The sequence below is a fragment of the Aegilops tauschii genome, chromosome 1, assembly GCF_002575655.3.
Source record: "Aegilops tauschii subsp. strangulata cultivar AL8/78 chromosome 1, Aet v6.0, whole genome shotgun sequence".
Lineage (NCBI taxonomy): Eukaryota > Viridiplantae > Streptophyta > Magnoliopsida > Poales > Poaceae > Aegilops > Aegilops tauschii.
This window is the reverse complement of record NC_053035.3, coordinates 20,187,233-20,212,601: the sequence shown is the minus strand read 5'-3', so window position 1 is coordinate 20,212,601 and position 25,369 is coordinate 20,187,233. Positions and strand designations below refer to the sequence as shown.

The 25,369-nt window shown below is 48.1% G+C and overlaps 1 long non-coding RNA gene and 1 pseudogene across 1 annotated transcript; one reads left to right on the top strand and one right to left on the bottom strand.

Moving 5' to 3' along the window:
- Positions 1-20: 20 nt before the first annotated feature.
- On the top strand, positions 21-974 carry LOC109739884 (uncharacterized). Its single transcript, XR_005753654.3, has 2 exons — positions 21-395; positions 515-974. It is a non-coding gene; the product is annotated as an uncharacterized lncRNA (long non-coding RNA).
- A 4,453-nt stretch (positions 975-5,427) lies between these two features.
- LOC109764061 (cytochrome P450 93G2-like) lies at positions 5,428-7,199 on the bottom strand (annotated as a pseudogene).
- Between the last annotated feature and the right edge of the window lie 18,170 nt (positions 7,200-25,369).

Below are 25,369 nucleotides of genomic sequence, written 5' to 3'. Positions count from 1 at the left end.
AAGATCTTTACTGGTATCCAGAATGTGTTGTCTGATCATCTAAGCGAACTGGCCCACTATGCTAAGGAATTAGGACAGTTCAGTTACTTGATCGGACAGTTTAGCATGCAGAAATTGGAAGTAGGCTTAGAAAAACACCACCAAGCTTGAAAGCAGAAAAAGATGCACACCCTCACCATTATTATCTTCCTGTGATAATTTTAGGCTTGTACCAGGAAACTTGAAGAGGCAATTTTAGTCGGTGGTGTGCTTTAAAATTTCATATTACTGTTCGGTGTTTCTCCATAATCGTGTCTTCTATTTCTCCATAACCGAGCCGCACGACCTCCGCCTTGACGAGCTGCTGGACCTAGGCCTCGACGAGACACCGGACCTCGGCCTCCCTCCGGTTCATGGTACGGTACCTTCCCCTCTCCACCAAATCTTGACTTGTGTGTTGTTCTGCTCTGCACTGATTGTATTGCCATTGATATAACTCTTCTAAATCCGATTTTGATATGGTGGCCCGCTCCAGCTGGAACAATTTTGTAGAGACAAATTGGAAGAGTGCAGCTGCCCTGGCTCATGCAATTGGAAGAATTTATGTTTTTTTCTACTCAGAAAGGAAGCTATTTTTTTCTGGTCGTAGATAGAAAGGATGCAACTTTGTCAGGGGTAGTAGATACAAAGTTTTCAGTGTCTACAACATATAAACCGGAAGCCGTGCTTCCGGTTTCAACATATAAACTTTTTTGGTCATACAATCTGAAATTTTAGCATTTCACATAGACAACCTATCATTTGTGGTTCACCACATTTACATGCTCTGATTCCCACGCTCATGTGAATAAGTATATGACAGAAATTTCAAAGGATCGTGTCAGTTAGAATTATCACATGGGTACCCATTTTTTTCCATGAAAATACCTCATGCAATGCTATGTTCCATATTTTCTACATTATGATAAGTTCGTAATTTATATATTGTTTTGACATTATATTTTGTACTGAGACATGCAGCCATATATTCTATTTCTGCTTCAATATATTCTCCCATGTGCTACTGAGACATGCAGCCATATAGACAATTGGCCCCCTTTTTTTGTACTGAGACATGCAGCCATATAGACAATTGGCCCCCTTTTTTTGTGATAATGAACTGCGTGATTTATGATAGTCCTTGATGAAATGCCACTAAGTTAGTTTACTATCTCAAGTCAGATTCGATAATAATTTATTTTATATTGCCATCTTTCTTGATTACGTACCATGTCGTTGCAGATGATCTCAGGTAATCTGATGCATAAAAACAAATTTTTGCTTATTGTACATGTCATTAATGATATATATGAGATGTGAGAGAGACAGAAGCTAATATCTTGGTAGTATAAATCATTATTGGAATATGATGAAGGTTACAAAAGAATGTTTTAATATAACAAGATGCAAGTACTTGATTTAAATGATGACTCACTTTGCTTCTTTTTTTAGTAGAGCGTGCAGTAGGCCAGTCGACAGACTGCCGCTAGCTTCTAGAGTTCCAATACAACTCTACAACTCCACGAGTATTTATTGATTATCTCTCTTCTGATTTGTTGTTCTTTCTTAATTGTCTTCCTCTATCTGGTACCAGATATTTGCAGCAAAGTATTTGTAAAATTATGTTTACTTAGATCTAATATCTTGTTTCTTAATTGCCTCCTTTTATCCATAACCAGATGTTTATAGCAGTTTCTGTAAAATTGTGTTTACTTATCTCGCGGAAAAACCTGTAACTCTCTTAATTGTCAAGGGCACATGTAGAAGCCAGTTTTCTACTTCATGGTTAGAATTGACTTCTTTTCTTGTATTTGAATCTAGGTACCATGTTGCGATTAAGAAAAACCTAGGTCTTAATTGATTGCTACTACTATCAGTGCAATTCTTTTTCTCAAATCTCTTAACTAGATTTATTTATAGTAGTTCAGTTCTTAATGGATACATGTCGTTGTGCTTCAGACATGTTGTGTGTGTGTGTTGTGTGTGTGTGCGCTTCAGACATGTCGTTTAATTATCTATTTGTTTATTCACTAATATCTGATTAAATCAGGCATGTACGCGTGAGGATGGAAGCGGAGAGAACCATTGACATTTTTCATGCTCTGGACGAACATTTTTATGCATAGCTTTCTTTTCCATGAGAACACATGAGCCACTAGTAGAAAACAGGGCTTTGGTCATAGCTTGCTGTACACATTAGTCCCGGTTGCATCACGAATCGGGACTAATGGAGCATTAGTCCCGGTTCAAATGAGACCTTTTGTCCCGGTTTGAGACACGAACCGGGACTAAAGGGTGTGGTGCCCTTTAGTCCTGGTTCGTGTCTCAAACTGAGACTAAAGTTAGACCTTTAGTCTCGGTTTGAGATACGAACCGGGACTAAAGGGCAGGGTTCGTGTCTCAAACCGGGACTAAATGTCCCATTTTCAAACTCAACCCACCTTATTGCCTTTTTCAGTTTTGTAAAAAGCAAAAGAAAATGATAAAAACTTCAAAAATTAAAATCCTCCGAGATGTAGTTATGTTACTACATCTATTAGTTAGGAAAATTAAAAAACTTCAATTTGGACATGTTTTGCAGAAAAATGTTATGAAAAAGTAAAACGGCCATATCTTTTGCATACGATGTCGAAAAAAATTCACATAATATATGAAAAAAATCAGCACAAAATTCCGCATCCAATTTTGACGGCCGTAGGCCAGTTTGCAAATTTTTAGAATCCTCAAATTCTAAAAGGAAAAAAGATATGCCCAAATTTCAGTTTTTTATAATTTTGGTCAAATTGTGGTCAAACTTTGGTCAAACTACATATTCAAGAAATATTAGTGTTAATAAATAATTATTTTTAGTTTTTTTGACTTTTGGTCAAACTGTGGTCAAATTATGGTCAAATCTTGTCAAACTGTGGTCAAACTATGGTCAAACTACTTATTCAAGAAATATATGTGTTACTAAATAATTATTGTTTTTTAGAATAATAGTTTCAAACTCAAACGGTGCTTAATGCTCAAGTTCAACTCCTAAGGGTTAATAGGATTGACAGCTAAGTATTGCCAGGAAAACAATAAGTGTAGACTTGGAAACTAGGGGGAATAGACCTCGAAAGCTAAGCGTGCTCGGGCTGGAGTAGTGAGAGGATGGGTGACCTATCGGGAAGTTAGACAATTTGGAATGAGTGGTTCATAATTGAGCAGTGAGCAGTGATGAGTTTCGGTTGGTGTTACCAACCGGGACTAAAGGTGGAGCTCCAGACAGCGGCCACATGGAGCTCTTTTAGTCCCGGTTCGTAAGCAAATCGAAACTAAAGGTTTGGGCATTCGTACCGACCCTTTAGTCCCGGTTCCAGAACCGGGACTAAAGGCCCTCTAAACCGGGACTAATGGCCCGTTTTCTACTAGTGAGCGTGGAACTGTGGTTGTAGAGCCCGGGATGAAGGGTGGGCCAGTATAGAACCAGGAGGTACTCCCACTAAGATGGGAAGGTGGTTGCCGCCCTTATCCCTTGCTGCTGGCGGCCATGGCAATGTTGATCACCGGCTCACTTAAAATACAAGTTGATGGATTTTGTGATAAGAGTGAGCGTGACGGAGGTTGGGTTTGGTATGTTTACTTACAAATTTGCATTCTTGGCTTTGGGCGCGCCACAGGCGGCGCAATACCTCCTCCCTCTTGATGGCAGTGGTGAAAACAAACGAACACGTGGGAGGGGATCATGGCGGAGAGCGGGGCAGGCATTAAGGGGGACTCCTCCTTAACGGTCTATGAGGAAGTATGGTGTGAAGGAGAGAGGGTGTCATGGTAAAAGTGAGGCGGACGTCACCCACTACGACGGGAAACAGAGCGGGAAGGAGACGAGAAAAGGAGAGGGTGTGTCGTGGTGGTGGGGTTTTGCGTTGGTTTCACATGTTGAAGATAACATCACGAATAGTCTGGATAGCGACATTTCTTTCTCACATATGGGCCGGATTTGGGGCATCCGGACTATCAAGACAGTTGTAGTGGCCCGTTTGATGTCCGAACACATTCGGATGTATGAGGAAAAAATAAGCTTAGACGTTGAATACGACTTTAATTGTTTCTCTGATTCATTTATATGCATAGTTGTCCGTAGCTGTCCGTAGCAATGCACGGGCGTTTTACTATTGTTTTTACATGATGGGTATGAGTTGAGAAAGCAGTTTTTATTATACTTGCTCAAGCATCGTGTGAATGAAAAAAAAACTTTCTTGATATTGTGCGAGAATATCTTAAGCGCATCAAGTAGATTTTAATAATTTGTAATATATTTTTAATTGGATCATCGATTTATGTGTATACATCGTTAATTTACCTTTTTATTATCAGTTTACATTACAAGTGAAGTAGACTTCAATTATTATGCAATTGTTTTCATGCTATATTGTCTCTTCACGTGATATTTTACATGTATTATTTTATATACCTTCAGCAAAATATTTCAGAAGCCCGTGGCAATGCATGGGCATACTACTAGTATTGTTAGTTGTATATTTATTGAGATATATGGCCACTCTGACTTGATTCACAGTCTCAGGTGAATTAATATTGCTCATACTACAAGAGATTCTTTACCCCTCTCGGACTTCGAGCCATGTTCCACGTATGACCGACCGTGTACAGGACGCAGGCACACTCACACTCTTCCCTTTCCTAAACTGCATCAATACTCTCTCTCTTCCTTTTCTCTCTTCCTTTTCTCTCTCACGGACAGCTCCTCTCTCTACTTTCTGATACATGAAGAACACCTCCCTCTCTTCTCTCACAACGGCTCTCTCTGCTCTCCTTTTCTCTCACATTGTCAGACAACACCTCTCTCTCCCTTCTTCTCTTCGGTTCTCCCACATCACCTCTCACTTTTCCTTTTCTCTCTCACATGCATGCAGCTATAGAAAAATAGTATAAGCTCTTTGACATGCATGCGGATCCATTCTTCTCGCATCACATAAGCTCTTTCTCTTACTTTCCTCTCTCACACACATCAGCACACCTCACATGCATGTAGACAAACATCTGCTCACTGGCAAAATAGTAGCTACACAGTGGACATGCACGGATTATAATGCAAGTGGACAGCCTGGATAAAGGGTACCACGTAGCTCGGCCCAGGCTGCAACTTTCCGAATCATTGCTGTGTCAAAACTTTTGACCTTAAAACTCAATTTCAATGTCAGTCACTCAACCCAGCAGGTCCTGTTTTAACCAATCGTTTTTTCTCATCGGTTCTATATTTGTACGTTACATTGTTTAGGGACCCCACACCACAGGTATGGGGTCCCACACCAACAGGTGTATAGCCAGGATATACGAATTTATTACACACATAAACGAAAGTGGAACGATATGTATACATAACCCAAAGCACGAATCTTCACGCAAATCAACGACCCAGGATCCGTGTGCCCAATAAACCTGCGTGTTGTAAATTAATGCCTGAAGATATAGAGATATATGAAAGTGGTAGCGTTATATGGAAGGACAGGGCTAGAGGATACAATGGGATCCTGGAACAATTTATGGTAGGGGTAGTGGATGAAGGCGCTGCATGGGAAGGAGCACAAGCGGCTGCTTCCTGGCACTCACCAGCCCCACCTCGTCCTCCATCTAGCGGCGGATTTGGCACCTCCCAGTCGAAACATTGCACCAGCGCTGCTAGGAACGCCGGTACGGCTTGCATGGCCAGCCCCATGCCGGGGCACGCGCGGCGCCCGCTACCGAACGGCATTAGTTGCAGGTGCTGTCCTTTGGGGTCCACGTCCTCACCGGCCCCGCCGGGCATAAACCGCTCCGGCCGGAACTCGAGTGGCTCCTCCCACCACGTCACATCGCGCCCGATGGTGAAGATGTTGAAGAAGACCGACGTCTTGACAGGGATTGTGTACCCGCGGACGTATATGGGCTGCATCGCCTCCCTCTGGGCGAACACTGCCGGCGGCCGCAGCCGCAAGGTCTCCTTGAGCACTGCCTGCAGGTACGGCATCTGCGCCACGTCCGGCTCGCCCACCAGCTGTGACCTGCCCACCACGGCGTCGAGCTCCGTCCGCAGCTTCTGCAGACAGTGCGGATGGTTCAGCAGCTCTGCCATCATCCACTCCACGGTGGTGGCCGTCGTATCCGACCCGGCAGTGAAGATGTCCTACGTAATATTAATATAATTATTAGAGAGTCGAGACTTGAGACCCACCCAACTCAACTTTATCCACAAGGGCAAAGTGGGATACTCACTAGGACAAATGCCTTAATGCTGTCCCTGGTGAGCTTGACTTCAGCAGTCGGGTCTGCCGCCGCGTCCATGAGAATGTCAAGCAGGTCCTTGGCATTAGCCTTGTCTGCTACCTCGCGCCGCTCCTTCCCCTTGTTCTTAATCATGGTTTCCAGGAGCGCGTCGAACTTTGCGTGCACGCCGCGTGTCCTCCGGCCGAGCCCCTGCAGATCCCAGCCGCGGCAGAGCGGCACATAGTCCTCCAAGTTGAACGCGCCCACCAGCTCCGCTACCTGCTTGGCACAGTCATGGGCCGCGTCAGCCATGTCGCCCGGCAGATCGGTGGCCACCATCCTCATGATGGCGTTGTTGGACATGCGAATGAGCTGCCTGCTCATGTCCAACGTCTCCCCCTTGGCAGACGCTGCTGTCGCCACACGCAAGACCCCTGCAAGCTCGGCGGCGCGGACGGGGCGCAACTGCTCGATGGTGCGCGGGCCGAGCAGCTCCGACATGTAGAGGCGCTTCATGAAGCGCCAGTGCGGACCGTAGGGCGCGAAGGCGAAGCCCACCGAGTCGTAGGCGAGGTGGCGCGTGACGGCCGTTAGCGGCCGCTCCGGGATGCTGCCCTCGAATTTGAGGACGTCGTGTGCCACGCCCGCAGAGCCTATGATGACGCAGTGGGCGGAAGGGCCAAGCCGGAGGTAAACGAGGGGCCCATGGCGCGCGATGATCCTGTCGAATGCGCGGTGGGGAGGCGGGCGGATGAGGTGGAGGTGGCCAAAGAACGGGAGTGCCATGGGGCTCGGGGGAAGGCGGCCGTGCCTGCCGTCGGGCCTGAGCAGCATGAGGATGAAGATGGCGACGGCCACGAGCAGCGAGCCCACAAGCAGAGGCGCCCCTCTGTCAGAGGCCACTCCGAGTAGCTCCATGATGCCTCCTCTCTCGTCCTAGCTTAATTGACCTACAGTTGTGTTGTGTTGTGGACTTGTGGTGTGTTGTGTCGAGCCGTGCTTCCCCTTCCAAAATATATAATGTCTACTGCTATAACCATTCAGTTGTAGATCCACACCGTTGGTGTCACCAAACGCGCCATTTTTTTTCGGGATCACCAACAGCGCCAATCGAGTCTGTGTTATGCCAACTCCAACGCAGAGCCGCATTTGGTCAGTCCCTGTCTGTTTGGATCATGACGTATATAGAAAACGCAGCCCAGCGCCTACCGCCGGGCGTAAGTCCGCGACCCATTTTCGATTTGAATTTAAGCCGGGTTTGCGTCCAAACGGACACAGTGCAAAAGCGCGCAACGTCTGCCTTTGTCCTCCCCTGGCACGCGTGTCGGAGGCAGTACCTCCCCATTCCATCCCGTCATCGTCCGTTGCCGCATGTCGTCCCCGTCCTCCTCCCCAAAGGCTTCCCCGAGCCTCGACGACCGTACCCCTGCAACGCCGGTGAGGCCCGCGGCCTCCCCTTCCCTCCTCTTCGCCCTCGCCACGCACGCAGCTGCGCATCCCCTGCCACCCCATGGCCGCCGTGGCCGTGCTTCGGCCGCACATGTGTCTGCGCCGTTCCCCTACTGGCCGCGCCCGCTCGCACTCTCCCGCGCACCCCCCAGCCGCTCTCGCACCTGACTGCGCCTCTGCGCGCGCGCGCACAACCGCAACCGCAAGCCACCCGCCTCGCCTCCGCTCGTCCACCCCCCCTTCCGCTCTGCTCCATGCTCGTTCCCCATCGCTCGCCGTGACCTCGCCACCCTCTGCCGGCGCAGCTCACCGACGACCCGCTCCACCTACACCCGGGGCCGCACCTTCCCCCACGTGCTCTCTGCCGCCCTGCTGCTTCCCGCGCGACGCCGCGCCCAGTGCTGCTCTCCACATTGCCCCGCCCCGGCTGCCGCGCCCCCTGCTCCACCGCGACACCACCTCCCGCTGCCGCCCCCACTGCTCAGCGCCGCACTTTGCCGCGCCCCTTCCGGTCCCATCATGCGCCTCTCCGGCGCCGCGCGGCGTCCCGTAGGCCTCCGCCCGGGTCTGCCCCGTCGGGCGCCCAACGCTTGTCGCCCGATTGCCTGTTAGCCCGGTTGTGGCCCGGGCCACTGATTGCCGGGGCCCAGCCCCTGGAAAATATGTTAAAAAAATAAGTTAATAAAATAAATAAATTATTAATTATTAACTAATTAATTAGTGGATTAATTAAGTTAATTAATTATGTTTAACTAAGCTAATTAAAATTAGTTAACCTAATCAAGTGATTAAGCTAATTAACATGTTTAGTTAATCTAAGTCAATGACGAACGGGTCCCACCTGCCAGGGTTGACCTGGTCAACCTTTGGCTCTGCTGACATGATGCTGGTGTCACGCTAAGGTCATAATTGCATTTTCTAATTAAATTAATTCTATTAGTTCTAAAATTTGAATTTAAAACTTTGAAAAATAATATAAAATAAACCGTAACTCGGATGAAAATACTTTGTACATGTAAGTTGCTCAGAACAACAAGATGAATCCAAATAAGTAGTCCGTTCGTCCGCCACACGTCCCTAGCGTAGTGAACCTGCAACCGTCCCCCTCCGGTCCGTCTGTCCGAAAACGCGAAACACCGGGAATACCTTCCCGGATGTTTACCCCTTCACCAGTATCGCCTACTACAGCGCTAGGGAACTCCTAGCACCGCTATTTGCTTTGTCATGCATCTGTTTGCATTGTATTCATTGTTTCTTCCCTCTCTTCTCTCTGGTAGACTACAAGACTGACGTCGCTGCTGCTGCCCCGATTGACTACGGTGTTGACGACCCCTCCTTCTCGTCTGAGCTTCCACGCAAGCAAACCCCCCTTGATCAACTAGATATCGCCCACTCTTCTCTCTTATTCTTGCACTAGGTTTGCTACTGTTGTTGATTTGATAGCTCCTATTCTTTTGCATACCCTGTCATTGTTGCTACAATTGTTGATACCTTTACCTGCTATCCTAAATGCTTAGTATAGGATGCTAGTATTTCATCAGTGGCCCTACATTCTTGTCCATCTGCCATGCTGTACTATCGGGCCGGGATCACTCGGGAGGTAATCACGGGTATATACTATATACATTATACATGATACCATGATGTGACTAAAGTCGGGTCGGCTCGTATAGTACCCGCAAGTCTGTGTTATGCCAACTCCAACGTAGAGCCGCATTTGGTCCGTCCCTGTATATTTGGATCATAACGTATAGAAAACGCAGCGCAACGCCAACGGGCGGGGATAAGTCCGCAACCCATTTTTGATTTAAATTTGAGTCGGGTTTGTGTCGATACGGACGCAGTGCAGAACCGCTCGACACACGCCCGTTGGAGGCACTACCTCCCCATTACACCCCCTTCCTCCTTCCCTCCCAAATCCCTCCGGCCTACACACCCGCCACCCCCATGGCCATCGAGCTAAAGATCGCCGCCGTCACCATCCCGGCTGCCAATGCGGCCGGCTTCCCAGACAAGAAGCCCAAGAAGATCCAAGGAGCTTGCCTGAGAATCAGTGAGGAGGGCTAGCCGTGGGGCCGGAGATGTAGAGAGGAATGCCGCCGCCCAGGCCGCCCTCAAAGCCACCGCCAAGCAACAGAGGGCTGTCGTTCGGGAGAAAACGAGGCCATCATCGCCAAGGCCATGCATCAGGCCCTCCTCATGGTAGGATTCAATCACCCAACACTTGCCATTTTTACCGCTGCTACCATGGCCGCAACAAGCACTAGCTCGTCGGTTGTTCGCCCTCCACAAGTGTGGTCGCTGCACACCTCCACAACACTGCAGACATGAACAACCCGGCTACAACCCGCTTCTCCATGTCGCTGGAAGGTTGCGTGATCATGCGGGCCATACCAGCTCCCGCAACCAGCATCGACCTCAACACCACGCCTTTGCTTGGCGCCGGCCAGTCAGCCACCGAGACAGAAAAGAATCAGCCTAGGGCTATTTCTACCGCCAACCTTCCCGACGACCACAAGCTGTTCGACTAAACAGTGGTTTCGATGCTAACGCAAGATGACTTGGCCTACCACCACGATTTCATGGACAATATCGCCTTCGAGTGTCGTGGCCGAGGCTACGATGCCAAAAAGACCCAAAGCCAATTTCGCCGCGGCCAAGATGGTACCGAAATCATTGGTGTCCACGGCAACCAAGGAGCAAACAACGGCCCAAGCAAGCAATGGCATGAAGACATGTATTATTGAGACGAAGAAGATGGTGTAGACATTGAGGGGGAACCATTATTTGTCGATGACCTACTCAACAAGCCAATGCACAAAAGAGGACGCAAAGCATACGGACAGGAGCATACACCAAAGTTGTGGCCAATTTGACTTGCGAAGGTTGGAAAGAAATCGGGCAAGATCCCAAAGATCGGCACTGAGCAAAGAGGAGCCTATTTGTGGGGAGAGTTCATGTGTTTCTATGAACGTAAGATGTTACTGCCTACAAGTTCGAGCAACCATGACGTTGGTTCAAATCCAAAAGAGGTGGAGGTTTATCCAACAAGAATGCACCAAGTTTTGTTCCGCCCTTGAGAGCATTGGAGGCCGTCCTGTGAGTGGCCTAGGCATGAGCGGCATGGCATACTAACTTTTTATGTTTGTTCATATGTCATTTTCATGTTTGTTGCATTCGTGCCCTTCACTATTACATTGTGTCCTTCACTTTTAGTTGTAGGCATTCCATACTTTGGAAGCCTTTAAAGCCAAACATGGGAACAAACACCTACATCCATTGTTGGACCATCATCAAGAATTGCCCCAAGTTTAGAGAGCAATATGCCGCTCAAAATAAGAATAGAGAGCCAGCCACTGTCAATGAGGACGTAGAAGGTGAGAAGCGGCCGTGGGGTAAGAACAACTCCAAGGTGCACGAGAAGCATGTTGCGGCATCGTTCGGCTTGCAAGAAACTTTGCAAGGCATGATTACCCAAAAGGAATGAAGAGATGAGAGGAAGCGCCAGGATAAAGAGAAGTAAATGGAGGCGTACATCGAGCTACAAACAAAAAACTCGAGATGGAGGATGCGGTCGGAAGGAGGAAGTTCGAGATTGAGAAGGCCGTTGAAACGAAGAAGCTCGAGATTGAGGCGACCAATGCGAACACCAAAGTAAAAGAGGTGGTACTAGTTTTCATTGTGAAGGAGGTGGACTTGAGCAAGGTGTCCACGAGGAGAAAGGTTTAGTTCGAGAATAAGCAAAGGTGATCTCCGACCTAGATGATTGAGCAACAGCCAAGAGCGATTATCATTTTGTATGTCGGCTTGTGTGCGGGGATGAACTAGAGCGGCGAGGCATGAACTATGGCCATTTTTCGTGCACTGGCTAGTGTGCCAGCATTAACTGTGGGTGATTTCTTAAGCTGGCATGTATTCTGGCCAATGGCGCTCTCGCCGGCACGATATTGCCGCTTTCATGACTATGAATGATGCCATAAACAAGCGGCGATGCTACATTCACAGACAAATTTTTTCAGGGTTTACCGGCTGTCACATGTGGCAGAATTTGATTAGGATTAGGAAGAGGAAGACCCACCCAGCCGAAAATCAGGGGGACAGGTTAATTATTGTGAAGGCACCCCGTAAAACTCCGGTAATTAGCCCGTGTGTGTAGGATTATTCCCGAGACAAGATATGGTCGTCAGTTAATTTAAACATATCAGATTTGGTGGCGACGAACGCATAGAATCCGGACAAAAAGAACCACTCCGCCAACCGATCTTGTCCGCCAAGCGGCCAATCGATCTTGTCCGCCACGCCAATCGAGCTTTTCAGCTGTCAGACTACCTAGCTAGAATCAAACTACCGATTGATGGCCCCTAGGGAAAGTACATCAGTCTAGACCGTTGCTGTCTGCAAGGTGCCTGCCACCTCACTCACAAAGAGACGGCTAAACAAACACATTATTGGCTGAGCTATCTATTTTTTTTAGAAAACTTCCAATCTATTCATTCTAATCATGGTAGTACAACGAACACCAGAAATAAAAATTACATCCAGATCCGTAGACCATCTAGCGACGACTACAGGCATTGAAGCGAGCCGAAGGCGCGTCGCCGTCAACGCCCCTCCATCACCGGAGTGGGGCACAATTTGTTGTTGTAGACCGTCGGGAAGTCGTCGTGCTATGGCCCCATAGGACCAGCACCCCAGAACAGCAACCGCCGCCTATGAAAAATAACGTAGATCGGAAGGATCCAAACCGAAGACACACGAACGTAGACGAACAACGACGAGATCCGAGAAAATGCACCAAAGATGGATCTGCCGGAGACACACCCCCACACGCCCACCACCGATGCTAGACGCACCGCTGGAACATGGACTAGGCGGGTAGACCTTTATTCCATCTTCAGGGAGTCGCCGCCGTCTCGCCTTCCTGAGCAGGACACAAACCCTAGAACGGAGACCTCCCGCCGGCCCTTGCCAGGATCCACGGCGCCTCCATGGCCCTAGGGCCACCGGAGAAGAGCCAGACCTGCGTCGGCGCCGGCCAGAGGTAGGAACCCTAACTTTCTTTTTTGAAGGAGGAGGGGGCGGCAACAGATGCTTTATTGAGAGAGGCAAATATGCTGAGCTATCTATTTAACCTTCTGCCATTTAGTTACTTCACTATACAAAAGTGAAGCACAAATAAGATGAGCGTAAATCAGGGTATATCCAAGCGGAGAGTTAAAAACAGGGATAAAATGTTTAAATTGGGCAAATGAGAAGAACAAAAACTAACCAGCTGAATGACTGTGCGTTGTCAAGGAATAAAAAATAAGAGATGTATAACAAGATTAATTAACTATAATTTACATTCTATGAGTTTGTGCCTGACCTACAACTTATCACAAAAACAAATATCTTGTTTCTATTGATTTCTTATATATGACGATCCACATGCCCCCCTCTATTCTATTTACCCTAGCCAAATGTCATCTAAATACCCGCGTTGGAGGAGAAATTTTGCTCTTTGTTCTTTCTTCCTTATCTCTTCATGCGTCTTTGTTGCTCTATCGCTGTTTCAAAGTAAATAAAAGGGTGATGAAAAAAAATCCAGGTCGAGAGCGCGCCTTCTCCTATACCATCTACACGTACCGTAAAATAGTGTGCACATCTCAAGAGGTGGTCGCTGACCTCACTCTCTGGGCCCCTTGGCATCCTCGCCGGCCGGCTCCTCCAGCAAGGAGATCGTCATCGCTCCATGAGATAGGCCCGGCGCCACCATCGTCGTCGTCCCAGTTGCGCTAGCGCGTGAAGCGGGAGCCGGTGTCCCCACTTCGACGGGTCAAGGACGACCCTGCCTTCCCCGCGCAACCGCGGCGGCGCCCAAGTCAGACGCCGCGTCAAGGAGGACCCCGCGTCCCAACGTGCAACCTCGGTATCCAGATCGGACGATGCGCGAAGGAGGAGTCGACGTCGCCGCCTGCGCACAGCCTGTACAATTGATGGGCACACACTGCTTCCCCGCCGCAACTAGCGTGTAAAGGATGAGTGAGGGAGTCCCGGATTAAGGGGTCCTCGGACAGCCGGATTATATGCATATGCCGGACTGTAGGGCTATAAAGATACAAGATAGAAGACTTCGTCCCGTGTCCGGATAGGACTCTCCGTTGCGTGGAAGGCAAGCTTGGCGATTCGGATATGAAGATTCCTTTCTCTGTAACCGACTCTGTGTAACCCTAGCTCCCTCCGGTGTCTATATAAACCGGAGGGTGTAGTCCGTAGGACAACAACAATCATAACCATAGGCTAGCTTCTAGGTTTAGCCTCTCCGATCTCGTGGTAGATCAACTCTTGTAATACTCATATCATCAAGATCAATCAAGCAGGAAGTAGGGTATTACCTCCAACGAGAGGGCCCGAACCTGGGTAAACATTGTGTCCCCCGCCTCCTGTTACCATTAGCCTTAGACGCACAGTTCGGGACCCCCTACCCGAGATCCGCCGGTTTTGACACCGACATGGGTGCTTTCATTGAGAATTCCACGGTGTCGTCATCATAAGGCTTGATGGCTCCTTCAATCATCCACGACAGCGCCGTCCAGGGTGAAGTTTTCTCCCCGGACAGATCTTCGTATTCGGCGGCTTCGCACTGCGGGCCAACTCGCTTGGCCATCTGGAGCAGATCGACAGCTACGCCCCTGGCCATCAGGTCAGGTTTGGAAGCTTGAACTACACCGCCGACATCCGCGGAGACTCGATCTTCGATGGATTCGAGCCCATAACAGCCGCACCCTGCCGCCACGATGAACATGACTTAAATCTGTCATCAGACTATTTGCAGGAGATTGCGCATGTAGCCGCACTGGCCCTAGATCCAGAGCAGAGCGCGCCATCCGGGGAGGGGAGGCTCAACCTCGCCACGGAAGCCGCGAACTCAACGGCGCTAGAGCTGGGCACAGATCTGGCCTCCAACGAGGCCTGTGTCATCGGAGCCTCGGACTCATCTCTCGCCATAGGCTCCGAACCGCGTGTATCCGCACCCATCGAATCTGACCAGGCATCGATCTTAGAGTTCAGCTCCGCGGACATCTTCCAACAGTCACCCTTAGGCGATGTGTTAAACTCATTAAAGTCCATCTCCTTGTCAGGAGATTCTTGGCCGAACTATGTTCGGCTTGAGTGGGAAGCGGACGACGAAGAACTTCGTTACCCACCCACCACCCACTTGATAGCCACTGTCGACGATTTGACCGACATGCTTGATTTCGACTCCGAAGACATCAACGGTATGGACGACGATGCCGGAGAAGAACAGGAACCACCGCCCACAGGGCGCTGGACAGCCACCTCCTCATACGACATATACATGGTGGATACACCCAAAGAAGACAACGGCGATGACAAAAAGGACCCAGTTGAGGATAAAACTCCTGGAAAACAGCCAAAGTGCCGACGTCAGTGGTGCCGCTCGAAACCACGCCATGGTAAAAGTAGTGATACTGGCACAAGAGGGAACAACACCCCGGACGACGCCGAAGACAACAAAGAAACCGCGGACCCAGCAATGGAGCGGGACGAGCAAGGTGATGGCGAACACAGTCCGGGGCCCCTGTCCGATCACAGCGATGACGAAGACCCCAATTATCAACCTGTCTCCGAAGAGGACAGCAGTCGGGATGACGATGCATTCATCGTCCCGGAAGAACAATTGGAACAACAGCACCTCCACCAGAGACTTACCGCCACCGCGAGGAGCTTGAAGAAGCAGAAGCAATGGCTTAAAGCCACACAGGATACACTCAATAATAGATGGAATGAAGTGCTCGACGCTGAGGAAAAATACGGCGGTAATCGCCAAACAAATAGCTACCCCAAACGCAAACTGTTGCCCGAATTCGACGACGATGCTATTATGCCCATACCGCCAAATAACAGTACGGCCGATCAACCAGGCCGACCACCTCGTAGTCGAGACAGAGCGGCTAACAAAGCCGCATACAAAACCGCGCCCCCTCTCCATAAAGGAAGGGAGGTCGCAACCCAGAACCAAAAACACGAATTACGTGAAGACCTGGACAAAAGGGCTGGCAGAACCAGGTCCATTTATGGATCCAGGGAACGCGTTCCCGCACAGGATCAGGGCCCTTAAGCCAAATATGCAGGTAACTTACCAGTTCAGAACCAACACCGAACACAGCAACCGTCGGGCCCACGCCGCGACACAGTCAAATACAGGGGGGTTGCACACCCCTTGTGCTTCACCGATGAGGTACTGGATCATGAATTTCCAGAAGGGTTTAAACCCATGAATATCGAGGCATACGACGGAACGACAGACCATGCGGTCTGGATAGAAGACTTTATTCATCACATACACATGGCTCGCGGAGACGATCTCCACGCCATCAAATACCTACCCCTCAAGCTAAAAGGACCAACTCGGCACTGGCTGAAAAGCCTCCCCGAAAATTCCATTGGAAGCTGGGAAGAACTTGAGGATGCTTTCAGGGCCAATTTCCAAGGGACCTATGGCCGACCTCCGGATGCAGATGATCTAAGTCACATAACCCAACAACCCGGAGAGTCAGCCCGTAAGCTTTGGAAACGATTTCTTACTAAGAAGAACCAAATCGTCGACTGTCCGGACGCCGAAGCCTTAGCAGCTTTCAAACACAGTGTTCGGGACGAATGGCTGGCGAGACACCTGGGCCAGGAAAAACCAAGGACAATGGCAGCCTTAACTACACTAATGACCCTCTTTTGCGTGGGAGAGGACTGCTGGTTGGCACGTAGCAGCACCAGCGACCCCGACACATCTGAAGTCAGGGATGGCAATGGAAAGCCACGACGAAATAAAAACAAACGTCGGAACAACGGAGAAAGCCCGGACAATACAACAGTAAACGCCGGATTCAGGGGCTCAAGACCCGGTCAACGGAAAAAGTCACTTAAAGGCAGCAGAGATGGTCCGTCTAGCCTAGATCACTACAAAAAAATACACTTCCGTGATGATACGTGTTTGTCACAGTAGGTCGCGTTTTTTGTCATGCATGTACATCCATGACGATTTTATGACAGAATCAAGATAGTCATACCTGTGCTGTCGTAGAAGTGTTCCATGACATTACCAAAATTATCATCATGGAAGTGTCCACTTCCAAAACGATAAATCGCGCGTCACAGAAGTGCTTTCGTCAAGGGGGACTGACACGTGGCATCCACCGTAACGGAACGCCGTTAAGCTATTGGGTCGGGTTTTGGATCTGATAACCCGTTAACAGCCCCGACCAATGGGTATTTTCCATGTGTAAAATCATCATTGGCTGGAGGAAACACGTGTCGGCTCATCGTTGGGACAGATGTCATCCACTCATTGGACGGAAGGCGCCTATGATACGTCGACATGTGGCACGGCCCAACAGAGGCCCATTCCTGTGAAAAGGCCGGCCCGTTTGACTTGGTCAAAAGGTGGCGGGCCGGCCCATGGAAAGCCTGTTAACGGCCTGTTCGCATATAGCCCATTTACAGCCCGCTAACCCAAGGCCCGTTACGCCCTATCCGAATTAGGCCCAGTAGCGTCATCTGGGCCACCAATATGATTCCAGCCCGTTTTCACTTCTGGCGCATGTATGGCCCATGACGTCTTTCGGCCCATATGAGGCCCTATGTAACTCTTGGCCTATTAACGGCCCGTGGTGAAACTGGCCCGTAATGAACAGTGTATCACTTTACACCCATTAACGGCCCGTAGTGAAACTGGCCCATAATGAACAGTGTATCACTTTATACCCATTAACGGCCCGTTATTCCGTTGGGCCGTTTCCATCCCATGTTATCTTTCGGCCTTATCAGAGCCCATTTATTCTTGGGCTCATTTCCAGCATTCGTTTACTTACGGCCCGTTACTGTCATTTTCGGCTTGTGGGCCAAATTCAGCCCGTGGTTACAGTCGGCCAGTTTGTGGTCCGTTAATACGTTGGGCCGTTTCATAGCGTCATCAAATACGGCCTATTAACGATGGCCCGTTATGGTCGGCCCATGAACGGACGATTCCAACTGTAGCCTGTTTACGGCCATAATGCGGTCTGTTTGGCCCATGTTTGGCCAATCGATCATACGGCCCGTATAAGGCCCATTGATGATACGGCCCGCAGAAGGCCCATTGATGATACGGCCCGCAGAAGGCCCATTGTTTCTACGGCCCATAGAAGGCCCCTTGTTTCTACGGCCCGTAGAAGGCCCACTGTTTCTACGGCCAGTAGGAGGCCCAGTGTCACTACAATAAATATTAGCCCATGGTTATTGTGGCCTAGTTTTAAAAAATAGGTTATTGCAGCCACTAGCTAACCGCGGAAAAAGAACTGCAATGACTACAAGCAAAAAAATAAACAAGACAACAAGGAAATAAATGAGCAAGCAACTAACGCTAAGCTATCACGGCTATTACACATATTACATCCACTGGGCATCAAAGTTCTCCACCAGTACAAATATAGGGAACAAAGCAGCATATCATATACACTGGTTGTCAAAGTTGGCGACCAGCGCAAATAAACGCCGCAGCAAAACAAATCCAGAACTGAAACCACTTCAGAAGATCTCAAGAAACAATATCCTGGGTACCCATAATGCTGGCAAGATGCTTAGCAAGCTTATTAACTTTCTCTTGTTTGGCGCTTAAATCCTCCAGCACTTGCTGTTGCACCAGAAAATATGCATCTGAATTATGCAGGGACTTCGTCAGTCCTTCAGCTTCCTGTCGCAGCACATCTAATCGATGTCTTTCAACTTGAAGTTGAGACTCAAGAAGACGAACTGATTCAGGCAGCGAGTTCGAAGAGCTTGTGCCAGCAGTAGTGGTCAGTAACTCGAACACTACATCAAGACAGGACTTTTGGGTTCCCTCACTGTCGTCAAGATAGTTTTTATCAGCTTTCTTGGAGACCAACAGGGATGTCTCACTATCTTGAACCTTATCTGCATTACTTCCTTTACCATTGGATAACGCGGTAATGTTCTCCAATATTTTGTCTGCATTCTAAAAGAGAAACAAGCAGACACATCACATGTTTACCATGTTGTATACGAAACTCATTTTGGTAAATGAGTTCAGTAGTAAAGTGGACAGGATAACAACATGAAACAAACATATATCTATGTACCATGGTCACTTTATGGTCTACATCATTCTAGTTTTTGTTGCCAAATCAAGATAGAGACACAGTTCAAATAATATTTGTTCAAGACAAAGCAGAATAGATAGAATATAAGTGTGGGTAACTATAGAGCAATAACAACACTTGTAATGTGCATGCCATGAGAACATAACTATTTATTCAATTGAAACTGAAATCAACATAGAGCAGGTTACAACAGCAAACCAATTAAAGAAACAGGTTTAAAACATACCTGTTGTGTCATTGGAGTTTCAGTTCCATCCTTCAAATTTGAAAATAGTTGGTATGAGTAAATACAGTAATGCAAGAGCAAAGGGGTATGAACCATAGCTACAGAACCTGACCTGAGAACAAATCTTCTTCTCCTTTAAGCGTTGAGTTGGGATTCGGAGTGGTGGTCCTCGTGCTTTGGGCACTGCAGTTCCCTTACTAACTGCTCGTGTTTGGGTGCTCTGTGGTGGAGACGGTGCTGTGTCAACTGGAACTGGGTTACTATCTGCCGGGGTTGGGGTTAGAAGGGGTGTAGCTGGTTCTCTGTCCAACTGGGTAGGGGTACAATCTGCGAGAGTCTGGGTTATGTGTGGTGGATCTGGTCCTTGGGCAAGTACAACCGTGGTTCTATCTGCATCAACTGGTAGCACTATCTTTTCTCAGGACCGTGTTGTTACTCCCTTAGATACTGCCATCACGCTCTCCAATTCAAATGGCTGATAAACAAGAAAAGTAATTGAAAGTATAGACATTGTATGATAGACAGGTGCAATGGATAGTGGGGAATAAAAGAGGGCATGAAATAATTCATATTTGTGTTGTCTAACCAAACAGGATAGCATGACACAATTTCACATATATGATGGCTAACTAAACAGGATAGCATGAGACAATTTCACATTATGATGGCTAACTAAAAAAGATGGAAAGACATAGTTCAAAATATGAGACTATGTAAACAGGATGACATGACATAACTATATAATGTGTTTATTAAATAGGTTGGCATGCCATAGTTCACATACATTCACGGATAGAATGCCATAATTCAAAATATGATGACTGTAAACACTAAACAGGATGAGATGATACAACTATATGATGTCTTTATTAAATGGGTTGCCATGCCATAATTCAGATAGATGATGTGTATGTACTATGTAAACATGATGGCAGGATATAATTCAAATATATGATTTATATAGTAAGCAAGTAAGTAGATGGCAATCCATATATGATGTAAAAACTAAGCAATGCAAGACAACATGCATGACATGGGTAATATAACCCTGCCAAGTTTGAGCATAGACCTCAGGGGGGAAATAGGACTGGTTATCAGTCTCTGAATCCTCCTCTGAGGAGCTCTCTCACTAGTAGGAAAAGGGGCTTTTACCCCGGTTTGTAATGGCCTTTTGTCCCGGTTTTCGAACCGGGACTAAAGGGTCGTTACTAAAGCCCTAACCCTTTAGTCCCGGTTCTTACACGAACCGGGACAGAAGGTCCTCCACGTGGCCTCTGCTGCCAGCCCGGGCAGGGGGGCCTTTGGTCCCGGTTGGTGCCACCAACCGGGACCAATAGGCAGGGCCTTTTGTCCCGGTTGGTGTCACCAACCAGGACCAATAGGCATCCACGCGTCAGCATTTCAGGGGCTGGGGTTTTTGTTTTTTTTTGAAAGGGGGGGGGGTTGGGGAGTTAATTTAGGTGTTTCATATATTGTGTTAGCTAGCTAATTAATAGAGAGAAGTGTCCTCTCTTATCTCCGTGCTTGGTCGACGCTACGTACTATATACGTATGGAGAGGACTAGACACGCTAGCTAGTAATCAAATGAAGGAAACAGAAGATCGTTATGAACATATGCATACAGAGAGAAGTGATATCGACCACCTCTCCTTCTCTGAGAGATTGGTCGAACAACAAGTTCTCGTATATCTATCCGACACTACCGGCTACATATATACAATAATTATCTCTTACAATACAATCTCCTAATTAAATTGTAAGAACACATGGTCCACATAGTATTCTCCGTTTTCAGCGATCACATGGTCAAGGAAGAATGCCGCCAATTCCTCTTGAATTCCTCGCATACGATCTGGTGCTAGGAGTTCATCCCGCTTCCGAAACATCTAATTTGAAGAAGGGGGTCAATACATATATATATATATGAATAAATGAAACTCAACACAAATGATGGTAATAAAATAAAATTGTGAATATTATTGCTTACGCACTTCATATTGTTCTTAAGTGTAGCCCCGCTCACAGGTCGTGTAGCGGATGGACTCGCAAACGTAGTATCCACAGTAATTATTCCCGGGTTCCTGCCACAACCACTTTACAAGAAATAGTGGTCAATCAAACTGATAAGCAAGCATGCTAAATGGTATTGATGAAACTAGCGCTTGAATCACTAGGAGATGCGCGGAACATGCTACTATAGTACTTACTTTCGGGTGTTTAAATTGCAGCTTCTTCGGCAGTCCCGGAGCTTTTGTGGTGAATTTTCTCCAAACCCTGCCAGACAAAGAAAACAATTACTTGATATCAGGAAATGAACAAAGTTGCTGATATGGTGGATAATGATTGATTTAACTTACTTCTCGAGCATTTGAGTCATGTTCGCATAGTCCTGGGGATCTTTTCGTCTCGAGTCTAAGACGGTTACTACTCCCTGCTCAAGCTTAATCTCTAGGAGAATATAGTGGAAGCTGTGCATGCATGCATAAGTCATCAATTACATTACCATAACCTGGACTAATAAGAGAAACCGAATATGCACAAGACAGTAACACTCACTTGAAGTTGTAAGGAAAGAGTATTATATCTTTGTTTTGATTTAATACCAACGATTGTAGCAAGTTGGCCTCGGCTTCTTTGGGATGTTTTTCAACCGTATATGCATCTATGAGATTTGTGTTAATGAACCCAATATCACCGATTTGTCTTTTCTTAAATTCGGCGATCTTCAATCTGCATAATATAGTGAGGATAATTATAAATACATGCAATGAAAGAGCTGACCTATATAGAGAGACTTAATGACAGAAGTAGTACTACTTACAGACAGTAGCAAGTGATCGTTGTTTTATCGAGGGCCTTTTGATTGTAAAACTGGAAGAAATCCTCAAATGGAACATTCAGCAGTTCAATTCCAACGAGGTCATGCTCCGGTTTAACTCTCAGCGTCAAAGTACTCGTCCCATCAGACTCTCTGCAGGTTTTCATGTACCAATCATGTAATCTTCGCATCATCGTTGTTAGAGATCTTACATCTTTGACGAGAGGCTTCCCGTAATGGTATTTGTGTTCGTCCACCTCCATGATTTCATAATGTACATCGTCGGGCAGGTAATCTCCAAGATTGCTATAACCGGGCACCATCCTCGGATCATTAGCGACGATGTCTTTTGACACCTTGAGCGGGGGGCACGATTGGTTCGCTTGTTCGCCGAGCTGGGCAATTTTTTCCTAGCTTGTCGTTCTTTTAACCTTCGATCACTGACAGTACTTCCTGACCGCTCCGCTTCGGCATATGTCTTTGCAAGAATGCGCTCATAGTTGCCTTTCGGCAGAGACTTTGGTGGTTTTGTCAGGGCAGCCAGAGTGCGCTTCGCTTTCACCGGATCTACCTTCTCCTCCGGAGGTGGATGTTTCTTTGCTTTCACCCCTTCAAAGAAGTTTGTCACTTCGGCTTGCATGATCTTCCTGGTTTCCTCCTTGGTCCTCTCGTATGGTAACTTCTTTGGAGTCTTCAAAGAAGGACCGAATCTATATTGCCTCCTGCCTCTGGCAGCTGTACTGCTAGACGCCAGCAGAGCAGACGGAGCGGCTGCGGCTATCTTCTTTCCTTGCTTACGAGGCGGAGGAGAAGGACTACGACGCGCCGGAGCGGCCGCAGCGGCGGCAGGTCTCTTCCGCCCTTGCTGACAAGGCGGAGAAGGAGGAGGCTGGCTGCTCTGGCGCGCCGGCGCAGGCGGAGAAGGAGGCGGAGTGCCACCACGCGACGGAGAAGGAGGCTGAGTGCCCTGATCACTCGCCGGAGGAGGAGGCGGAGGAGGAGGCGGACTGCCCTTACTCGCCGGAGCTGTCCAGTTCGGAAGGTTGATGAGCTCCTTCCGCCATAGGCACGGAGTCTTCAGAGCTAAACCCAGCCGAGTCTCCCCTTCACCTGTAGGGTGGTCAAGCTGGAGGTCCTCAAATCCCTCCGTTATTTCATCCACCATCACCCTAGCATATCCTTCTGGAATCGGCCGGCAATGGTAGGTTGCGCCGGGTTCAGGAGGTAAAACAGAGCCAACAACCGCCTTGACTTTGAAGTTCTGCCATTGCGCCATAAGGTGGCAATGTTGAGACTCCGTGATAGCATCCATGGGGTAGCTAGCAGGAGCCGTCAAGACATGCTCCAGCTGAAGCAGCTCGGTGGAAGCCACGCTGCTTCTCCGCTGAGATGGCGGGGTAGCTTCGGGGGTAGTTTCGGCATGTCGATTGCTGTCTCGTTCCTCTAGCGCTTGAACCCTTTCGTGCAGCTTCTGAATTTGGGTCTGCTCCATTTTTTCCTCCTCTCCTGGCTTTTGTAACCGCCTGCGTCCGGAAAACCAGCCTTCCACGGAACGGAGCCTGGCGTGCCTCGTGTCCGTCCAGGGTGCTCAGGATTCCCGAGGGCCATTGTGAGCTCGTCGTTCTCTCTGTCTGGAACGAACGTCCCTTCCTGAGCTGCATTGATATATTGCTGAATCTTCTTGACTGGTATTCTCAAAAGCTCGTTCTTCCAAACGCACCTCCCTGATACAGGGTCCAAGGTTCCGCCAGCCCCGAAGAACCAAGTCCGGCAATGGTCTGTCCAGTTCATTGTCTGTGGTTCGATCCCTTTTTCAAGCAGATCATTCTCAGCCTTGGCGCACTTAGGCCAGGCTTTGAGGTAGCCACCTGACCCCGTGCGATGGTGAAGCTTCTTCTTCGCAGCATTCTTCTTGTTTGTCGCTGACATCTTCTTACTCTTTTCCGATGTCTTGTGGGCCACAAATGCGGGCCAGTGATCTTTGATCTTCTCATACCGGCCGATGAATTTTGGTGTCTCTTCTTTGTCGACAAACGTTTTCAGCTCATTCTTCCACCTCTTGAATTGGTCTGCCATCTTCTTAAGAGCATGAGACTTGATTAATTGCTCTTTAACTGGCTTCTCCGGATCCTCCTCTGGCGGTAGGGTGAAATTTGCCTTCAGCTCAGTCCAAAGATCATCTTTCTGCATATCATTGACATAAGACACCTCAGGGTCTTCCTTCTTAGGCTTGTACCATTGGTGGATGCTGATCGGGATCTTGTCCCTAACTAGAACCCCGCACTGAGCAGCAAATGCATCCTTTGTCTGGATGGGTTCAATCGGTTGGCCGCCGCGCGTGATTGCTGTGATGTCAAACCTTTCATCCGAGCGCAACTTTCTCTTCGGGCCTCGTATCTTTACCGCAGTTGTGCTCGATCCGGAGGGCTAGAAAAAAGAAGAAAGACGAGTGTTAATTAATATGTGTACATACCAAAACAATGAATGCATCAATTAGCTAGTCAGCACAGGCTTAACTAATATATTTACCTGGCCGGACTCTGTTCGGTCACCGGAGCCGTCACCACGGGCTCCTTCTTGCACCAGCATTGGGTCACCGGAGCCATCATAATCATGTCTTTCCTCCTCCACTCTTCGATCACCGTAGCCTACTTCCTCACCCTGTTCTTCCAGACCATCATTGTCGTTAAGATACGACAAGATATCACCTCCGGCTAAGATTATGTCCCCCAACACCTCTTCTGCTTGCTCGTCTCGTCCGTGCTCCATTGTTTCTGCAAATATTACAACATGGCAATTATTACACAAACATGACAGCAGGTGGTTAGTGCAAATGTAGACCTAGCTTATTCCGGGTTTGGGGTGGCCTCGGCAATGCTTCAAGGGTAGGGGCGCGGCTGGAGGGGGTAGGAGACCGACATCATTTTTTTCTATGGTTTGGGTGTCCTCGAGAGTTTTGGTCGAGCGAGAGGGCCGGGGGGGGGGGGTGCTCCCGTGGTATAAGTTATCACGGTCGAGAGGGGGTATAAATATCGACCGTCCATCATGTCGAAGTTATCTGGGAGGGAGTTATATATATCGACAACGACGACATACATACATGGGAAAACAATGTTATCGGGGAGGGGGTATATCGACCCCCCCCCACGTGTTGAAGTTATCGGGAGGGGGTTATATCGACAACGACAATGAACGTACATGGGAAAATAATATTATCGGGGAGGGGGTATATCGACCCCCCTCGTATTGAAGTTATCGGGAGAGGTGTATATCGACGACGACAGACCCGATAAAACATAAGAAAATGAAGAAGAAACCAAAAGAGGAGAAGAAGAAAAGGAATAGAGGAGAAGATTGAAGAAAAAAAAAGAAAAAAAAGAGGAGAAGAAGAAAGGAATAGAGGAGAGAAGAAGAAAAAATAGAATTTTTTCTATTTTTTCTTCTTCTCTTCTATTCCTTTCTTCTTCTCC